This window comes from Canis aureus, chromosome 12 (assembly GCF_053574225.1).
Source record: "Canis aureus isolate CA01 chromosome 12, VMU_Caureus_v.1.0, whole genome shotgun sequence".
Classification (NCBI taxonomy): domain Eukaryota; kingdom Metazoa; phylum Chordata; class Mammalia; order Carnivora; family Canidae; genus Canis; species Canis aureus.
In genome coordinates, this window is record NC_135622.1 from 5,793,747 (window position 1) to 5,814,451 (window position 20,705).

The 20,705-nt window shown below is 52.7% G+C and overlaps 6 non-coding genes across 6 annotated transcripts; 4 read left to right on the forward strand and 2 right to left on the reverse strand.

The window, feature by feature from the left end:
- The first annotated feature begins 3,179 nt into the window (after positions 1-3,179).
- On the forward strand, positions 3,180-3,252 carry TRNAV-CAC (transfer RNA valine (anticodon CAC)). The gene has a single exon. It is a non-coding gene; the product is annotated as a tRNA-Val (tRNA).
- Positions 3,253-6,583: 3,331 nt separating this feature from the next.
- On the reverse strand, positions 6,584-6,657 carry TRNAN-GUU (transfer RNA asparagine (anticodon GUU)). The gene has a single exon. It is a non-coding gene; the product is annotated as a tRNA-Asn (tRNA).
- A 559-nt stretch (positions 6,658-7,216) lies between these two features.
- TRNAH-GUG (transfer RNA histidin (anticodon GUG)) lies at positions 7,217-7,288 on the forward strand. The gene has a single exon. It is a non-coding gene; the product is annotated as a tRNA-His (tRNA).
- A 2,458-nt stretch (positions 7,289-9,746) lies between these two features.
- TRNAE-UUC (transfer RNA glutamic acid (anticodon UUC)) lies at positions 9,747-9,818 on the forward strand. The gene has a single exon. It is a non-coding gene; the product is annotated as a tRNA-Glu (tRNA).
- Positions 9,819-17,260: 7,442 nt separating this feature from the next.
- TRNAG-CCC (transfer RNA glycine (anticodon CCC)) lies at positions 17,261-17,331 on the reverse strand. The gene has a single exon. It is a non-coding gene; the product is annotated as a tRNA-Gly (tRNA).
- A 1,864-nt stretch (positions 17,332-19,195) lies between these two features.
- Positions 19,196-19,266, forward strand: TRNAG-CCC (transfer RNA glycine (anticodon CCC)). The gene has a single exon. It is a non-coding gene; the product is annotated as a tRNA-Gly (tRNA).
- The last annotated feature ends 1,439 nt before the right edge of the window (positions 19,267-20,705 follow it).

Sequence of the window (20,705 nt, forward strand, 5' to 3'; positions counted from 1 at the left end):
GATGATTTTATTTCAAAGTCCTGACTTCTTCTTCAGCATTAGATTCATTTTAGTCCATCTGGTACATCCCTAGCACCAGCAGCTCCTGTGTCTGTACTGATCTCTTGGTTTTTCCCTGAGCTTTATTTGAGGGGAGGGCTCTCCGCTTTTCCCTTGGCTGCTAAAGAAGCCAGCATGTCATGTTTTCCCTTGGCTGGCAAAGAAGAACCATTCCATGCCCTGGCTACTGCAGGGCAGTGGTAAAACCGGGCATGACCGGGGTTTTCTTGTGTTGATCATTCTAGCCCCAGCATTGCTCTAGGTTACTGTAAGGCAGCCTCTGCCCACGCCTCAAGGGAAAGCTGTGGAGGCTCCTGAGCTCTGCTGATTACCTCTGTTCTTAACTATAACTACAAAATTTTTTCCCTTTATGTAATTTTATAGTTACATCCTGTTTGTGCCATTGCCTACTGGCATTGTTGGAATTGTGATGCTGATATACAATTAATTTTTAAAATAAATTTACTGGGGCAGCCCCGGTGGCTCAGCGGTTAGCGCCGCCTGCAGCCCAGGGTGTGATCCTGGAGATCTGGGATCCAGTCCCACATCAGGCTCCCTGCATGGAGCCTGCTTCTCCCTCTGCCTGTGTCTCTGCCTCTCTCTGTCTCCATGAATAAATAAGAAAAAATTAAAAAATTAAAAAAAATAAATTTACTGTGTAAAAGATGTAAGTCAAAGTATGGAAAATATTACCTAATCGATGCTAAAGGTCCATGGATGTGGCCAAATATGGAAGTGCTATGTTCATTAATGAACTTTGAAAAGCATGGTTCTGTCTCATCTTTATGGGATACCCTCCCTTCCGCTTGTCACTCCAAAGCACTCCCTTTGCCCTAAGTCAGTAGGCAGGAATACTCAGCGTCTGTCTCCTCTACACTTTGAACACAAAAGGCAGTCTTTTTTTTTTTTTTTTTCCGTTGAGCTTCAAGGGAGCTTCCATGTTCAGACCATTAAGAAGAGTCGAGATTTAGAGAGAAAATGACTGGGAAAAATTAGAGAGGGTGACAAAACATGAGAGACTCTGGGAAATGAACAAAGGGTAGTGGAAGGGGAAGGAGAAGTGGGCGGAGGGATGGGGTGACTGGGTGACAGGCACTGAGGGGGGCACTTGACGGGATGAGCACTGGGTGTTATACTATATATTGGCATATCGAACTTCAATAAAACATTTTTTTAAACTTTAAAAATTAAAAAAGAAAGAAGAATCGAGATTTAATAAAAAGTCCTGGTTGGGACATGTGATTGCATGGTCTCTGGAGCCATGGAGTCTGTTTCGGGGGAAGACTAAATTGCTGTGTGTGTTCTTTCTCCTTTATTTCACCAAATGATTCTCAGTGTTTCGTACGCTTTACTTTACTTTGAATCTTCTCTCTCTCTCTCTCTCTCTCTCTCTCTCTTTCAAAATCAGGGAGGTTGGGCAAGAAGGAGGGGAAGCAAATCTTGGTGAAGTCTTCTCAGTTAACACTGGCAGGATAGTCAAGCCCAATGGCTCTGGAGGCAAACTGCCTGGCTCTGAGTGCCAGCTCTCACCATCCCAGGGCTAGGGCCCTTTGAAAGTCAGCTCGGCCTTTCAGTGTCTGGGTATTCACACCTGCAACGAAGGGTGGTAATAAGCTACGCTATCTCAGGTCGTTACGTGGACTAGACAAGTTATACGCGGTACAGCACGGAGGGACGTTGTGCTGGTCACACAGTGAAGCTCTGAGAAAACAGTTAATAGTATTATAATTAAGACTTTTCTTTCCACCTAACTGCACCACTGCTGACTTTCGAAATTCCCCAGAATAAATGAGGAGTATTAAAAGGTTTGGTTGGCCTCTTCCCCTCCATATTGGTGAGCAGCACTTGGACAACCGGTTACTTGATAATTTTGATGGTGATTTAACTGACAGTGGAGATGGCATGGCAGGGAACTGGATCCAACTTCATGAAATCCTTGTAGCTTGGACAACCATGATGAGATGGTTTAGCTCATGGAGGACAGTCTTCTGCACATGCTTCTAGCAAGTGCTTTTAATATCCAGCCAGGCTTACCCTAAATATTATTAGAAAACTTCAAATATGCAACAGTGATCCCCTCCTATTTTAAGAAGAAGAGGGAGAAGGAGAAGAAGAAAGAAGAAAGAAGAAAGAAGAAGAAAGAAGAAGAAGAAGAAGGAGGAGGAGGAGGAGGAGGAGGAGGAGGAGGAGGAGAATTATTATTTATCTGGAAGATGTAGATTTCCTCTTTCAGTGATGATGGAGTATTTGTAGTAAACCAGTATTCACCCTGAAAGGCAAGAAATAAAAATAGATAACAAGATAAAAATTTTCATCAGAGAAACAGAATCAATCATATTTTCTTCAGGTCTGCTGTGGAGCCACAGAGAGACTCCAAGGCAGCCCACCCAGTAGAAACGGCCCTGCCCTCCGCAGTCACGGCTATGCCACTCGTGGGCTCTGTGCCACTGAGAACGGTTTCTCGCACTTCCTTTTCATCCCTCCGTTCCAAGGCCTGGATTTCTCTGGACACTGTTCGACGGTAATGGCCACAGTCGTCCTGTCAGCGGCTTTAAAGCAGCCCAGGCAGGAACCCAAGGGACCGCTTTTGCCCAGAGGGTACCAGAGTCTCCCCCTTAAGCCCAGAGGACCGCGGAGGAGCGCACAGCGAAGGGCTGGGAAGAGGCGCTCAGGGCCGGGGCCGCGGGGCCCGCGGGGGCGGGGGGAGCCGGTCCCCGGGCTCCTGGGAGGATTCCCAGCCCCGAGCGCTGACCGCCCCGCGGGGACCGTCCCGGCGACCGCCCCGGAGGGCGGGTGACCCCAAGGGGGCGGCGGGGGCGCCTGGGGCTCGGACGCAGCTGACCCGCCCCCCCTTCTCCCGGAAGGGGGTCCCAGCACTGGGGTCCCTCCAATCGGATCTGGAAACCCTGCGTTGGATGCGGATCCCGAAGCCGGACTGCCGAGGCCCCCAGAGTCTTGGGCGCCCGGGATGGTGGAGACGCGGAACCCCAGCCGGGCCGCTCGGGGCTGCGGTCCCCCGGCCTGCAGGCTCGCGGGTGCTCCCAGGGGCCTTTGCACTCGGCAAAGAAACTGGTGGGCAGAACAGTAGTGGCAGCACCAGGCTTTTCAGGGTCCTGGCAGAGGGCGCCGCCGGCGGCCTGGTTTCCGTAGTGTAGTGGTTATCACGTTCGCCTCACACGCGAAAGGTCCCCGGTTCGAAACCGGGCGGAAACAGCCCTCTTTCTTACCCCAACTTCTATTCTTGCTCCAAACACGCAAAGGACCATGGGCTCGGCCAATGGGGCCTGGGCCTGCTTGCGCAGCTCCCTTTGCCATTCAGAAATAAACAAACAAACAAACCTCACGCCTGAGGCTGGATGGGGTTCTGCTGCTGCCTGAAAGACTCAGACTTGCCAGCACTTAACCACCTGACTGGCCTCCTTGGTCTGCTCCCCCTCACGCTGGAGATCAGGCCAAGAAGAGCACACAGGGCAACCTGGACTTCAGGTTACTTTTACATCCAGAAAACCCCTGATCTGCTCCTCTGGCCCTAAGTCTCCTCTACAGGCTGACGGCTGCTATGGCTATGAAAGCCAACACGTTCTTCCCTGTGCAGCAACCTTGGGCAGCAACCTTGGCTTTCCCCCCAACCGCCCCCCCCCCCACACACACACACCCCACCATTACTGAAAGGTAGATTTGCCTGTCAGAACTATAGAAAACCAACTGCACCTGGGACTCAAGCCAAAGATGCGAAGATTAAGAGCTTTGGGCTCCACCTAATGAGCCCACGGGGACGCCAAAGGAGCCTTTCAGGTACCGTCCTCAGGAGGGCCCTTGGACTAGTTCGAGGTCATGAAGTAGAGGGACTCTGCTCCTTGCCTGCTGAGAGCCAAGGCCGCCCCTTACTCCTAAGGAAACGGAGGCTCAGAAAGAGAGCATGGCCCTGGCTCTGCCACACACAGGGCTAAGCTAGACCAGAATGCAGCACAGGCCAGTGCCCTCCTGGTCAGGCCTCAGAGCCCCAGGTGTGGCTGAGGCTGGGAGAGGTGAGGAGCAGGGGGTAGGGCTGGGAGCCATTGGCAGCTGGATTCAGCCCTGGGCCCACGGGACACCTCCCCACCCCGCTGTTGCTCTCTCTGACTGGGAAATCTAACCTTTATTTTCTGGGTTTTCATCTGCTGGTGCCAAAGCAGGGGTCCCTTTGGGACTACACTCTGTCACTCCTCTAAGGCCAACAAGCAAACTTTGAAACATACAGAACAAGTTGCAGGGGTGGTAATATACTGTATCCCTCCCCTAAGTGCACCAGTGAACATTTCCCCGCATTTACATTCTCCCTCCATCCTCATATTTACAGACTGGACATCATTTGAAGGCACCTGGCAGACATCTCCAGACAATTGGTTAGGCTGCTCTTGCTCCCTCCCTTGGGCAATGTCCCTCCAAACCGGCATGACCTTTCTTCAGAGGCCAGGGGAGGGCTTTGTCCTCTGGAGGAGACCCCGCTTGTCCCTTCAGGAACCAGACATCTCTTGCCTCCAGGCTGCAGAGAAGCTTCAGGCAGGTGGAGTGTTATTTGCCTCTTCCGGGATAGTGCAGGCCAGGTGTGCCCTGTGCTTGTAGGAACAGGATTAGGTGTCCATGCCCCCAGCACCGCCTGCCCTCTGGGCTCCTTCTGGTGGGCAGTGGGTCTAGGGTCAGCCTGAGCTCTAGAACCTTCCCACCCCGGGGAGAGACCCTTCAGGGAAGAGCAGCTGCCCCCTTGGCTCCTGCCCTCCTGGCTCTCTCTTCCCTACAGGGATCTTAGAGGGTCCTGGCCCAGCCAAAGCTTAAGAATCCTTTCCTGGGGTGGGAGGGGGAAGGGAGCAGGTGGAAAATTCTCCAAAGGGAAGGGAAAAGTTTTCAAGAGCTTTCTGGAATTATCTGCATTGGTGCTGTCAGGTAGGTGGCTGCCCTGTGATGATGGGGCTTAGTCTTGTCCTGGCCTTGAGTTGGTCCCAGCTCCAGTCTGAGTCCAAACAGACACAGGCAACCTGATTTGAGGTGTGTATTCAATTGTGCCTCTCCCCAAAGTGGGGTAGTGACGGAGCTTCTATTTCTGGGACCCCCACTGGGGGTCCAAAGATGCTATTGATGGGGTTTCCTTCCTTCCTTCCTTCCTTCCTTCCTTCCTTCCTTCCTTGTTTTCTTCCTTCTCCTTCTTTCTTTCCCTCTCTTTCTTTCTCTCTTTCTTACTTTCTTCTGGTGTTATTTTTAAGTAATCACTACACCCAAGGTGTGTCAGCTAGAGCTCACAGTCCTGAGATCAAGAGTGAAGAGTCCCATGCTCTACCAAGTGAGCTAGCCAGGTGCCCCTCACATTTCCTTTCCCGCTGAATCTGTGACTCAGGGAAGGAAACAAAAACAAAACCAAGAAATAGTTTAGCTGTAGATAAATTAGTCGTCTCAGTGCTAGGTACAAGAACAGAAAATCAGGTGGACAGTAAGGATGAATCTCAAATACTTAAACACTTCAAAGGATTTTAATATTTTCTATATAATGGCACAGAAGATGTATATATCATGTCATATTTCATAAAAGGACTCCTAGTGTGCATCAGATTGGTTTGATGATTTTGATCTAAAAACTGCTTTATGTTGCCTTCTAGATTTACTAATAATGCAGAAAATATTGGTAGATAGTATTGTAGTTTATACAAGTCTTGGGCTTATTTTCTTTTCAAACTCCTAGGGACACTTAGCTGCCTAAATTTACTCTACTGGTCTAACGAACACGCTTTCCTTCCAATACTATTTAAGAGCTTATACGATACCAAAGTATGTATTTCAGTAAGTTACATATATGATAAAATTTAATGGAGATTAAGTCTTATAATTCTGGCCATCATACTGACTTGTTATTCTTACAGTTTGGGGGTGGGGGTGGGGACGGCGGGTAAACCTTTTAAGGTATCTTATATGAATCCGAACATGCATTTCTCCATTATTTGTCAAGTCAATCTGCAATTTCAAGGTCTAGTGTCATCTTTAAGTTCTTCCAATGATATTAAATTGGAGGAATGTGAAGAGGTAGGAGATGGCTTGGAGGGAGGCTGGTAAGTTACAGGTGTGTGCTGCTATGAAGCCTGAAGCGGTCGCTGAAATAACAAAAGAAAGAGTTATAACTAACCCGTCAACAGGGAAAAACAAATTGGATGATATAGGAACCGTGGAAAGACTATGTTAGAGTAATTGCTCTTCCGGGCCTCTACCCTGCAGAAATATTTGTCAGGTGGCCAAAAATATGTGCACGAGAACGAGGATGACAGCCGTTATCTGTAACCATAAACACCTAGGACCAACTTACCGGAAAGAGTATAAGGAAAGGGACAAAGGATGGCAGCAACTGCACTGTTAAAAGGCATTTAGAGGGTTGCAGCCCTTCGAGGATTTCCGGATTCTCAGCCATGGGTTTTCCTCCTCCAGAGTCCGCGATGGCCTTATGGCCGGCCTCGGCCTCGGCGTCAGCCCTCCGGTGGTGCCCCTGCCAAAGGACGTTTTCTAGGTTCTAAAAAGGCCGCCTCGTCCCTGGGTGGGCTCGAACCACCAACCTCTCGGTTAACAGCCGAGCGCGCTAACCGATTGCGCCACAGAGACCTGCGGGCAGTCCCCGCCCACGTCCCACTAGAGAGCGAGCTGTCACTCGGCGCTAGGGGGAGCCACCCGCCTTCCGTCGGCGGCGTCCGGGCAGGGCGAGGCAGACGCCCGCGGCTCCCGGACGGTTCCTCCCTCCTGTCCCTCCCTCACCCACCTTGGGTGCCGGTGGCGCTCGGCTCACTCCCCTCCACGGCGGTCGGAGCTGGGGAGCTGCGGTGGTGCTGGAGGGGGTGGTCAACAGGGGCGAACGCCCAGGGCCGCGCGGGGCAGCGGGGGGAGGGGGTGGGGGCGAGGTGGCGCGGGCCGCCGGAGATCCCCAGGACCCCGTGCCGAGGCTCGGGCCGGATGGGGGTCAGGAGATGGAGGCTGGGGGTTCTGCGCCGCGCATCGGCGTCGAGGGGAAGGGGAGGTGTATCCCCTCCCCAGGGTGGTGGGCCCGCAGGGGACGGCGGCAGCAGCCCTGCGGTTTCTTCGGAAGGATCGCGGCGCCGTACCTGGAACGACTTTGCGTCCAGAGGCCCCGCAGCGGCGGCCGAGCCCGCGGCCGGAAGGGTGGCGCGCCGTGATCGTATAGTGGTTAGTACTCTGCGTTGTGGCCGCAGCAACCTCGGTTCGAATCCGAGTCACGGCACTCTTCCCGGGCGCTCGCCGCCTCTCCCTTTTACCTGGCGTGGAAACCCGCCCGCGGCGCTGGTCCCGGCGGGGGGGGGGGGCGCAGACGGCCCGGGGCGCCAGCAGGCCTTGCCCCGGAGCAGAGGGAAACTCCTCAGTGCACTGACCCGGGCACAGTCTCCTTCTGAGTCTGAGCGCAAGGAACCTGAAGAAATGCTTCCCCCCGCCCCCTTGGTGGTTTTTTTTTTTTTTTTTTTCCCCTGCAAAAATCTTTATTGCCTCCATTTGGTCCACGTTTTGGGAAAGGGCTCCAGGATGGTTAAAAGCTGCCTAAGTGGCTGCAGGGCCTAAGGTTCAGGCACAAACCCTGGCACGGGGGGGGGGGGGTGCGGGGGGGGGCTGGGTGTGCCAGAGGAGCCCCTCAAAGCCTGCTGGTCTCCAGAGGCTCCTAGTCGTGCTTGAGAGTGAGCCTTTCGAAAAGACAGTCGCCCAGCCCAGCCTGGGGGGGGGGGGGGGGGCAGCTGCGGAGGTTACTCAGGTGGTCGCCCATCTTCCTGATGAGTTTTACCTCCTCATCTAGGAAGTGGTTCTCCAGGAAGTCACAGAGAGGGGGATCCGCGCGGGCAGAACCCAGGCCCCGAATCACCACAGTCGTCGGCCCCCGACCGGCCTGCAGGGAGCCGCGGGGCCGCAGTGGCCCGGAGGCGGCGTCTCCGGGTTCCTCACTGCCTGCAGGAGCTGAGAGGCCCGAGAAAACTTCCGGTCGGATTAGCGACGCCTCCTCCGTAGACCCGCTGAGCCGCTCGAGCCCCGGCTCCGGGGAATCCGCTTCGGGGCCTTTTTCAGTCAGTTCCTGGCTGGCGTCCTCCCTACCGTGCGCGCAGTAGCGCCTCCAGTGACACCCGCTACGCCCTCCGGGACTGTGAGATGCCGGCGGGCAGCCACCCCACGCCACAAGGGGTTTATTCCTCAGGAGACCCCCCGAGGGATCTCGGTCCCACGTCTTGGCCAAGACTGGGGTTTCCTGCCTGTCCTCACAGCTTGAGCCGCGCTGCTGGGAGAGTGGTGAGCGGTGCTGCCTCCGCGGGATGCGAATAGCCAGCGTCCCTGACGGCTGAACACGCGGGCACTCTCTTAGCGCTTTGCTGGCCTGCGTGTCTTCTTTCCCCACGGAGCTGTGCCATGGCCTCTGCCGCCCTAAAACACGGGGGCCAGTTGGCAGGAGCTCCTGACACATTATAGTTACAGGTTTGGGGATTTGCTCGCCTGCTTGTCTTGTCAGATTCGTCGTGGGAACATCGTCGCCCTGTCTGTGGCTTGCTGCTTTCACGGCCTTGCTGGCCTCCGCAGGAGCAGATATGCTTACGGTTGATGGGGTCTGATTCATCAGGTCTTTTTTTATATATACACATTTTCCCTGGGTCCTGTTTAGTAAACCGTTCCCTGCCAAGGGAACCTTTCCTGGGACTTTGGAGTCCCAAAGTCTCCTCAAAAACTGCTTTAGACCGTCAACCTCTATGTCTCATGAGGCACCTCCAATTAATTTTTGTGTGTAGTGTGAGGTAGAAATAAAGCTGTTCTCCCCGCCCCCAAACATTGATCCTATTTTCTTTCCACGAGGACATGTTTTCATTGAAAGCGAACTCACCGGGTCAGCTGTTCGGCAGTTTCAGGGTCTCGGTCCATTTATCTGGTTGTGTCTCCTGACGCCACTGGCACATTGCGCGGTCCGAAGGGGCTCAGAGTCGGTCCTCACGTCGGTAGCGTAGCGTCAGCCCCCCCCCCCGCCCCCCGGGTCTGTGCGTTTTCACACAGCGCAGTACGTTTTGAAACGACTAACTCATCAGACCGTCACCCAGACCCAGACACGCGTTCACTTCATCCCTCTCACCTCAGGGTGGGGCACGTCCCTCCCCCCGCCCCGTCCCCCAGGGGTCTAAGGGCCTCTCTCGTACCGAACCGCCCCCCCCCCCAAGGTGAATGAGGCTCCGGTTGTCTGCAGGGCGGATGAACAGGCCCAGCGTCGTGGGAAAGCTACAGGGGCCGCAGGTTGTGGCGGAGACCCGGGGTCCAGCTGGGCCGCCCGGCCTTCCTTGAGGCGGTCTCCGTCCGCGCGCCTCGGCGGCCGCGTCCCTCGGGGTCCTCCGGGCGAGGCGCCCCCCCCCCCCCGGGTCTCACGCCGGCGCCTCCCCTCCCGCGCCCTCGCGGCTCCTCGTGTCCGCCCGCGGCCGCCTCCCAAAGGTGCGTCTCCGCGGCAGCCCCGAGGTGCGGCCGGACGTGTGGACCTGGCGGGGCTCGGGGCCTCGGGGCCCTGGCGCGTCTCCCGCGGGCTCTCGTTTGGAGAGACGGGGAGGGCATGCCATCCTGAAAGGGCTCCTGGGAGGCCGGGGGACCTCCTAGAGGCCGGACGCCTCCCCCAGCGCGGGGGAAACGGTCCCTCGCGTGGGAGGCCCCCGGGAGAGGGAACTGGCACCGTCTCCCTGGTGGTCTAGTGGCTAGGATTCGGCGCTTTCACCGCCGCGGCCCGGGTTCGATTCCCGGTCAGGGAATCACCTTTTGCCCGTCGCGCGAAGGGACTTTCTTTCCTCTCCGGAGGTCCGCGCGGTGTGCGCCCCGCCCCGACTCTCCAACTTCCGCGGGCCGGGCGGGGATGGGGGTGGCGGAGACGATACCGGGCCCCTTCTCAGGGCGCACGGTGCTTGCTGCCCTCCAGTCAACCGCCTGCAGAAGCGGCTTCGGAGGCTCCTCGGCGGCCAGCTCGGGTATATGCTCCGCCGCAGAGCTTCAGATCCTGCGGGGATGCCCCAGGGGCGCAGATCCGGCTCTGCTCCGAAAAACTGAGCTCCGGGGGCCAAGCCACGTCGCGGTGTTGGTGTGCACCCCGGACAGCGGCCGGTGGGCCCAGCTCCCGCAGCTCGGCTCTTGCTGAGCATAAAAGGCTTGCTACGCGTTCGCGCGTTCGCGTTCGGAACAGGCGCCTGGACCCGACGGCCGCGAGAGTTGGGAGGAAGAGCCGCGGTGGGAGGGGTGCGGTCCTCCTCCAGGGCCGTCCCATTCGCAGATTGAGCGGTGTAGGGAAGTGAGGTTACTGACCCAACAGAGGCAGCAGGTGAGGTGTGCACAAGATGGAAAACTCTTACTGCTTCCTTCAGCCGAAGGTAAGAGTAAACATCAACACCAGGACATCAAAAACGATGATACCGCAGGCAGATCCCACAGTTTCTTCCGGGGCCGTTGCATTTAAACCTTGTAGACTCTTCCCAGGCGCTGGGCATACTTTCCCATTTTACCTTTGATACTGACTCCGAACACCTGTGGGGATGAAAGCGACGTCTATCCTGAAGCACGAAGACAGCAGCGGGGCCCGGGGAGGTCTGTGCACCCGGCTGCAGACGCAGCAGGTGCGGTAGGAGACGCGGCAGCGCGGGGGGGCGGGGCGGGGGCGTTGGATGCGGTGGGTGCGAGCGGCTGCTGAAAGGCGGACGGCCTAGGCGGCGAACTCGTGGATTCAGGTGAGGCGGGGGAGGGGGGGGGTGAGTCGCCTGAAGTCTTTTGGGAAGCGGTTTGGAGGAATGGCGAGGGTTGAGTGGCGATCAAGTTGGTGACCCTGTGCGTCTGAGGCCGCTAGCCGGTCCTCCCCCCAACCCCTCCGCGGGGGTCCTAGGATTCTGAGTGTGGGTCTTCCGGGGGAGCTCCGTCTGGTGCATTCTGGCTGCTCTTGCCCCCTGCGGGTCCCTCGAGCGTGGGGGACTCAGCTGCACGAATGCTGTGGGTCGGGACCGGGGCTGGCGCTTTCCCGCGACGTCTCCCAGTCCCGGACTGATGCCGGCTCTTCCGTGGCGTCACCCGGTTCTCCTCCTGCCTTCTCGGGCCGCGCTGCCACTTCCCTTGTGCCCGCGCTGGTGACCGGGAGTCGCCGAGCTCAGAGTTGGCGGACGCCTATCACCGGCCTCCTGCTGGTTTTCTTTCCTTAGCAGCAAAATTGCGATGGTCCCGAGAGCCTTTCCGGAAACCCTGGGGCTCGCGCCCTCCCCTCTCCCACGGGCCTAACCTTGGGCCGAGAGTCCCAGAATCACTCGCCCAAGTAAGTGAGGTGTTTTTGTTTTGTTTGTTTTTTTGCCCCCTGTGTGCTTTGCGGATCTTTCCTCCTGGGGTTGTCAAACGGAGGGCCAAACTTGCTCCTTTCCCCTTTTGTTGGTTCATACTCAGACCCAGGGCTTGTGCGCAGTGTGGCATCGAGAGGCTGCTTTTGAAGAGACGTTCCGCGGATGGAGCGTGGATGCTGTATTGCAGGTGAGACCACCTGGCTCTGGCAGGCCAGCGGGCAAGCCGGCACCGGAGGTTCTCGCAGGCTTCCTTCCCTGGTGTTTCACTCCAAGAAGTCCAGGAATTTTAAATCCATTCCTGTCATCGTGGGTAACCATAATGGTAGACTTCTCAAAGTAAGAGAATACAGGCTATTTCATTTTCGATTGCAAAGTCTTTTTGGTGTTCGTTTGTATGTTTTTCCTTAAGCTGGTCGGGATCTTTGAGAGAGAGCCTAAAGGTAGATGGCAACCTTGCCACTAACATTTGCAGGTGCCAGTGCAAAGAGTAAAAAAGAGAGGCAACAAAGCTCCTTAGGCTGCTGGGTGGATTGCCAGGGTAGCTTATTTTGTCTTCTATTCGTGGTCCTCGAGGGCCAGGAACAAGGAAATCGACTTCTCAGTCCCAGGCTCGCGCTAGAAGGATTATAGCAGGTCCTCACTACAATAAGGTGGGATTCCCAAGGTCTAAGCCCTTGGGGATAGGGGTGATCATATCTAGTCCTGCCCCTTCCGGTCCCAGGGCTCTTTGGACAAGGCGGCCTTGGCGCTACAAATAATATAAGGAAAAGGAATGTTGAAAAAGCCCTTGAGAATAAATAAATAAGGAAGGAAGCCCAGAAGCCAGCAGGCACCTGGCTGGCTCACTGGGTAGACCATGGGACTCTTGATCCTTGGGGTTCTAAGTTCCAGCCCCACGATTGCGCGTAGAGATGACTTAAAAATAAAATCTTTAAAGATGAAATAAAATACTTATAAGCCCCTGAGGAAATGTGGCCACGGGCTTGACCTCTAGTGAATTTAGCCTTGAGTACACATAGCCCGGGTAGTATGGGAAACCTTAGGCCATCAACTTGTTTCCCAGTCTTAACAAACCCCAAGAGCCTGCCAGAGGACGACATATTCTAAGGAGAACATATTCATCCTGGTGCTGTAGGGGTACCCTCCAATGACATTTATTTCAAGAGAATCAACTAGCATCTCAAATTCAGTTATGAGACATAAGAACAAAATCTCATGTATCTGGAATTTTAGAGATGCTTCTATCAATCCTTGTATCAAAGCAGACATGACGACGGAAATTAGGAAATAATTCTGAATCAAACAAAACTGAAAATACTACAGCTACTGCCCATGAGGTGGCAAAACCAGTCTTCGAGGACAATACACAGCTTTAAATGTAAATCAGGACGATTAGGGCGGATCCCTAATGAGCTAAACCTCCATCTCAAAAAGTTACAAAAAGAATGACAAGAACAGCAGAAGCAGATGGGACCAGAAATGAAATAGAAAAGCAGGAATTTGAAACTTAGAAATAAATGTTAAAATTTTAAAAAGAAATAAAATGAAAAAAGAACATTGGAAATAAATATACAAAAGAGAAAAATGAACGGTTGGATCTTTGAAAAGACTGCTCTGATAAAACCGGGAAGAGGAAAGAAGGAAGTCACGACTATTGAACTGCTAGACATAAGGAAACAATACGTGAATATCATAAACACGTGTATGCCAACCAATTAAAGGCTTTAGAGGAAATGTAGGTATATTGCCATAGCGATTTGGGCAGGGGTGGGGAGGAGGACTAGTCCCTACAAGCTTCACATTAAAAAAAAAAAAAAAAATTAGAATTCAAAAGTCTTCCAGCAAAGAAAGCTCAAGGACCAAAAAAGTTCATTAGAAGAAGTGACTCCAAAAGCAAAGAAATTCTAAAAACATCAAAGAGCGGCAGAATTCCCCAACTTGGTGTTATGAGTTTGGGTTGAAACCAAAAACTCCAGAAAGGCAATTTGTGAGAAACAGAAATGAGAGGCCCGACTTATTGCTGAATATCCATAGCTTCAAAAATTATTTAAAATACTGAATCGCGGGGCGCCTGGGTGGCTCAGTAGTTGAGCATCTGCCTCTGGCTCGGGTTGTCATCCTGGGGGGAGGGGGGGTCCAGGGATTGAGTCCCGCATCAGGATCCCCACAGGGAGCCTGCTTCTCCCTTTGCCCATGTCTCTGCCTCTCTCTGTGTCTCTCTTGAATAAATTAATAAAAACTTTTTTAAAAAAATGAAATACTGAATCAAGATATATATTTTTAAAATATGTCGTGATGAAATTGGTCTTACACCGGGGAAACAGTTGGTTATCATTAGAAAATAGAGTAATTCATCACATTAACGACTTAGAGAGGAAAATCATAATCACTAAAAACACAGAAAAGGTGTTTGAAAAAATTCATTATCAGCTTATGATTTTTAAAAGCCTCTTAGCATAACAGGAATAGAAGGGGCAGCCCTAATCTGCTAAAGGGAAGCTTCCAAACTAAAAACAAACAAAAAACCTTCAGCGCGTTAGAGTTGATGATAAGATGACCTTCTCCACCACCACCCTACCAATTAGGAACCATCAGGAAGCAGACAAATAGGCCCCCTGCAACCACTTCTCTTCCCCACTGTGATGGAGATCTTAGCCAGTAAGAAAACGCAAGAAAAGGTATGAGAAGTGAAAATGAAAAATGAATACTATAATTATTTACATCTATGGAATAAGTTACTAAAAGTATTAAGAGAATCGAGTTTCTTTGGTATGTCCACAAATAGAATCAGAGAAAGCGGGCTAAATTGAGGATTCAAAAAACAAAGGTATTAAAAACATTATAAATGTTCAATGATTATAGCATATAATAATTCGATCCCATGTAGGAGGTGGGGGGGGGGTGGTTGACAAGGGAGGATGAAATGTGATCCCTATCTCCACCATAAGCAAAATCACTTCTAACATGGATCAGGCACCAAAATGTGAGACGATAAGGCAGATGATTTTAGTTGGTATTAATGTAGCAGCGTATTCCCATGATCCCAAGCATAAGCAAGGATCTAAAAAATAAGACAGAAAGACTAATTCTTAATGAAGAGGCTGAATCTCTGTCCATCACAACACAGAATCGAGAGTAAAAGGTCAAGTCACAATTTGGGCGAACTTATTTGCAGTCAGCATAATCAACTGGTACCGAAGATACTTAATGAGATCTTGCAAAACAAGAAGAAAAAGGCAGACCTATAGGAAAATCACCAAGGTTGGGAAAGAAACAGGAGAAAATTCAGCTGGCTAACAAATACATAATGGTGCTCAAATCCATTACCCCTAAGGGCTTTCACAATGAAACCCTAATGATAGAACACTACAGAGAGGAAAAATAACACCACCACCACTAAGGATTAAATGGGAGTAGGGGGACACTTCTGGGCGTCTCAGCGGTTGAGAGTCTGCCTTGGGCTCAGGGCGTGATCCCGGACTTCCCAGGATCCAGTCCCACGTTGGGCTCCCTGCAGGGAGCCTGCTTCTCCCTCTGCCTTCTCTCTGTGTCTCTGATGAATAAATAAATAAAATCATTAGAAAAATAAATAAATGGAAGTAGGGGATGAGTTAGAAGGTTATGACCCAGTAAAGCATGGGAGTGATACTATTTTACCTCTTCATCTGTGTGTAGATTACACAGGCGTGTGCGTTGTAATCTTTTGTGATATGATACATACAGGTTCTGTGCACTTTACCTTATGTTTGTTACAATTTTTCAACAACACCCCCTCCCCGCCAGCCTCAGTCCTCCCAACCCCCAGTCCTCCCCAGGCCACCCCCAATGAATGACAGAGAGGATGTTGTTGAGATTCCAAGATTTTGTTTCAAGAGAAAGATGTGGACATTACTCTTTATGACATACCTCCAAAGACAACCCTATGCAGACCAGGCCCATGAAGTTGACTTTTGGGTTGATGTGAGCTCAGAGACTGCTCTCCAAGAACCAACCCTAATTGAAAATACCTGTAAAGGCTAAATTCCTTTAGTCCTATTATTGGAATACTCTGAAAAGGCTACTGTAGGCAGGAGCCTCCTTTGCTTTCTCCTTGTTTATTTCACAACTCTTTTTCCTCCTCTCCCTCTCCTCTAAGCTTTCCAGAAATTTCTCCTGCAGTCCTGTCCTTGTGGGTCTCCTCCCTGCCCCCCCACCCCCACCCCACCAACTTCCTCCAGCTTCCTCCTTGAAGATGGAGAAGGAAGAGGGGGAGGAAGGGGAGACCGCCTGAATAGGAAACAAGCATCTCACAGGCCAGGAAGAGGGGAAGGAAAGGAGGCAAGGACAATGGGTCTCAGCAAACAGTAAAGGGGAAATTTGGGGGATGGTACAGCCCTTAAAACCTTTACTCCACCCAGTGAGTGAGTCATTTCCTTTACATGAATCAGAACTCCTCCTCCCTGCCCAGACCCCCACCATCTAAATCCCAATTCCTGTTTCCAGAGAAAAGTGTGTATCACTGTTCAGAATGTATTCATTAAAATTTCGGATTTCCAAGAGTTTAAAAATAATGGCTGAAACAACTTCTGTGGTTCTAACGTAGTATCGCCATCATTCTATACTCAAAGGTACAAGGACATCTACGGGAATAACAAAATTCTTGAAATTGAACAAATTTCAAGTTATTTTTAAAATTTTTAAAGAAAAATTGTGTCTATTTATTTGAGAGAGAGACAGAGACAGAGAAGGAGGGGGTGGGGGTTGAGAGAGCCTGAGCTGGGGAAGGAGCAGAAGGAAAGGGAGAAGCCAAATCCCCCTGAGCAGGGCCCCCCAGGCGGGCTGGATCCCAGGACCCCGAAATCACCACTGTGCTCAGGGCAGCCGCCTTAACCAACTCAGGCGCCCCTAAAATCAAGTTTATTTTTTTAAATGGCAAGGGGGGAACCTCCTCCAATGTCACTGATCTTCGATTTTAAGCTATTGTTAGGCAGGTGAATCCTCCAAAGATTTTCCGGTGAAAATTAATCACCCGACGTGTCTAACGCAGTGGTGCCCTCGAATCCGAATCCTTTCCGAGGAGCTTCCAAGAGCCAGAAAACAAACCCGGTCAACAGTCCCCAGAGTCTTTAGTTCCTTCTCCCTTTTTAAAAATAGACTCTCCGGGCTGACACCTGTTGGGGCGCATCGCCCGGCCGGCGGCCTCCTCCCGGGGAAACGCGACGCGCCCGCAGGAGGAGCTCAGGCCGCGGCGGCCGCCGACGGCAACCAGCTGGGCGGCAGGTGTGGGGGCGGCGGCGCGACCCGGGGCCTCGGGGCGCAGCTCCCCTCGCGTCCACGCGGGTCCCTCTCCGCCTGCCTCTGCCTTCCTCGGGCGGCCGGCGCTGCCGACCTCCCCCCTCCCCCCGGGGGGTGTCTGCGGGACCCCGCGGCAGCTCTCCTCCGGGGACCTTCCTGTCTCCATCCTCGCTCGGTGGTGGTGAGACGTGGACCAACAGGCGACCCCAGGCCCAGCACGCGCATCAGTGACCCGGTGGCTCTTTGGGTTCCGTGGGTCCTCCAGGGCTGGAGGCTGGAAGTAACTGTGGTCTTAGGTCCAAATGGTCTACACCGCAACCCCCGCGGAGACACCTGCTCGTGGCAAGGTAAGAACTCGCGCGTGAGGTGGTTGCTGTGCCGCGCGCCAAATGCTCTTCCACGTAGGCCCAACCCCGGTGTAGATCGACTCCTTATTGCTCATGGATTCCTCTCCTCAGAGTTGCCCTGAGGACTTGGGGTCTCATTTCCCTGCTCCTGGAGGCCAGAATCACGAAATCACGGGACTTGCCCTGTGTGACGGGAAAGCAAGGAGGGGACGCCTGGTGGGAGGTCACAGGTCTGGGTGGAATAAAAAGACAAGCGAGGCAGGATGCATTGACCGGGAATCGAACCCGGGTCTCCCGCGTGGGAGGCGAGAATTCTACCACTGAACCATCAATGCTGCGCTCGGACAGCTACCCCGGGTAGGTCCGTCTGTAGAAAGAACTTCCAGAGTGACCCCGGGGTGGGGCGGAGGAAACGAACACGCTCCACAACAGGTCTACGCGGTCGTCTTTGGAAGACTGAGCTAACAAACCCACAGGCACTCGAACCAAAAGCTTGAGAAGGAGACTTCCATCAGACAACAGCACGACGTGGTGTTTGAACCAAATAGCAAAATCAGCTGTTTCGTTGGCTCACCCCACTACTCTGAGAAAGGCTCTTTCCTACTGTACGGCAGAGCCCTGCAAGAAAACGTTGGGAATTCATCCGGACCCCTTGAGGACTACCCCAGACCTTCAACCCTCAACCTCGGGCTGTCACCTTAGAGAGTCTGACAAAAGTTGCCTCGCTTGCCAGTTTAGGCAAGTGAAATCTCTAAGGGGGCGGGGGGGGGGCGGGGTGGACGGGGAGACGCAGAAGCAGATTGGAATTAGAAGAAGGAAAGCCAAAAAAAAAAAGAAGAAGAAGAAGAAGAAGAAGGAAAGCCCCCGAATCAAAACAGAGCTGATGGAGGGATGCATTTCGGTCAATGGAATGAACTCTTTCGAACCCGTTCTTTTGCACAAGAACTAGAAGTCAGTCTTGTGATCATGATAACAATTGCGCGCGTCTGCCTTTTCAGCTGTTCAAAGCATTTCGATGGATATGCGTTGTATCATAATTTTGACGAGATTAATAGGAGGCTTGTGATGGATAACTAATCGATCCTGGGAGACTCTAATCTCCTAAACTGGAATCCCTGCTGCATTTGCTGACTCTGAGATGCATATGAAGCACACGCCTTGGCGTATTGACCATATAAGGAGCAGGCTGATTTTTAGAAAACTATTGATGGTTGAACTGTTCACATATTGGTCCCTTGATGACTTGAAGCATAGAGAGATTTCTTTCCCCAATTTTCCCTGGGAAATTAGAGTGAAGAAAGGGGACTGGAGAGCTCCCCCACCTGTTGGAACTAGGAATCATTATGACTTTTTGAAGGACAGGAGCAACAGAGGCGCAATGATACCTGTCTTGCTAAAAGGCAAGCTAAAAGGCAAACATATTCTTAAATTTTTTAATTTATTTTTATTTATATTTACATATTCTTGATCACGGTATTCACTACACTTATTTTTACCTGCAACTTAAAAGCATTTAAATCGAAATGCTTTGTACAGCTGAAAAGGCAGACGCGCGCAATTGTTATCATGATCACAAGACTGACTTCTAGTTCTTGTGCAAAAGAACGGGTTCGAAAGAGTCATTCCATTGACCGAAATGCATCCCTCCATCAGCTCTGTTTTGATTCGGGGGCTTTCCTTCTTCTTCTTCTTCTTCTTCTTTTTTTTTTTGGCTTTCCTTCTTCTAATTCCAATCTGCTTCTGCGTCTCCCCGTCCACCCCGCCCCCCCCCCGCCCCCTTAGAGATTTCACTTGCCTAAACTGGCAAGCGAGGCAACTTTTGTCAGACTCTCTAAGGTGACAGCCCGAGGTTGAGGGTTGAAGGGTCTGGGGTAGTCCTCAAGGGGTCCGGATGAATTCCCAACGTTTTCTTGCAGGGCTCTGCCGTACAGTAGGAAAGAGCCTTTCTCAGAGTAGTGGGGTGAGCCAACGAAACAGCTGATTTTGCTATTTGGTTCAAACACCACGTCGTGCTGTTGTCTGATGGAAGTCTCCTTCTCAAGCTTTTGGTTCGAGTGCCTGTGGGTTTGTTAGCTCAGTCTTCCAAAGACGACCGCGTAGACCTGTTGTGGAGCGTGTTCGTTTCCTCCGCCCCACCCCGGGGTCACTCTGGAAGTTCTTTCTACAGACGGACCTACCCGGGGTAGCTGTCCGAGCGCAGCATTGATGGTTCAGTGGTAGAATTCTCGCCTCCCACGCGGGAGACCCGGGTTCGATTCCCGGTCAATGCATCCTGCCTCGCTTGTCTTTTTATTCCACCCAGACCTGTGACCTCCCACCAGGCGTCCCCTCCTTGCTTTCCCGTCACACAGGGCAAGTCCCGTGATTTCGTGATTCTGGCCTCCAGGAGCAGGGAAATGAGACCCCAAGTCCTCAGGGCAACTCTGAGGAGAGGAATCCATGAGCAATAAGGAGTCGATCTACACCGGGGTTGGGCCTACGTGGAAGAGCATTTGGCGCGCGGCACAGCAACCACCTCACGCGCGAGTTCTTACCTTGCCACGAGCAGGTGTCTCCGCGGGGGTTGCGGTGTAGACCATTTGGACCTAAGACCACAGTTACTTCCAGCCTCCAGCCCTGGAGGACCCACGGAACCCAAAGAGCCACCGGGTCACTGATGCGCGTGCTGGGCCTGGGGTCGCCTGTTGGTCCACGTCTCACCACCACCGAGCGAGGATGGAGACAGGAAGGTCCCCGGAGGAGAGCTGCCGCGGGGTCCCGCAGACACCCCCCGGGGGGAGGGGGGAGGTCGGCAGCGCCGGCCGCCCGAGGAAGGCAGAGGCAGGCGGAAGAGGGACCCGCGTGGACGCGAGGGGAGCTGCGCCCCGAGGCCCCGGGTCGCGCCGCCGCCCCCACACCTGCCGCCCAGCTGGTTGCCGTCGGCGGCCGCCGCGGCCTGAGCTCCTCCTGCGGGCGCGTCGCGTTTCCCCGGGAGGAGGCCGCCGGCCGGGCGATGCGCCCCAACAGGTGTCAGCCCGGAGAGTCTATTTTTAAAAAGGGAGAAGGAACTAAAGACTCTGGGGACTGTTGACCGGGTTTGTTTTCTGGCTCTTGGAAGCTCCTCGGAAAGGATTCGGATTCGAGGGCACCACTGCGTTAGACACGTCGGGTGATTAATTTTCACCGGAAAATCTTTGGAGGATTCACCTGCCTAACAATAGCTTAAAATCGAAGATCAGTGACATTGGAGGAGGTTCCCCCCTTGCCATTTAAAAAAATAAACTTGATTTTAGGGGCGCCTGAGTTGGTTAAGGCGGCTGCCCTGAGCACAGTGGTGATTTCGGGGTCCTGGGATCCAGCCCGCCTGGGGGGCCCTGCTCAGGGGGATTTGGCTTCTCCCTTTCCTTCTGCTCCTTCCCCAGCTCAGGCTCTCTCAACCCCACCCCCTCCTTCTCTGTCTCTGTCTCTCTCTCAAATAAATAGACACAATTTTTCTTTAAAAATTTTAAAAATAACTTGAAATTTGTTCAATTTCAAGAATTTTGTTATTCCCGTAGATGTCCTTGTACCTTTGAGTATAGAATGATGGCGATACTACGTTAGAACCACAGAAGTTGTTTCAGCCATTATTTTTAAACTCTTGGAAATCCGAAATTTTAATGAATACATTCTGAACAGTGATACACACTTTTCTCTGGAAACAGGAATTGGGATTTAGATGGTGGGGGTC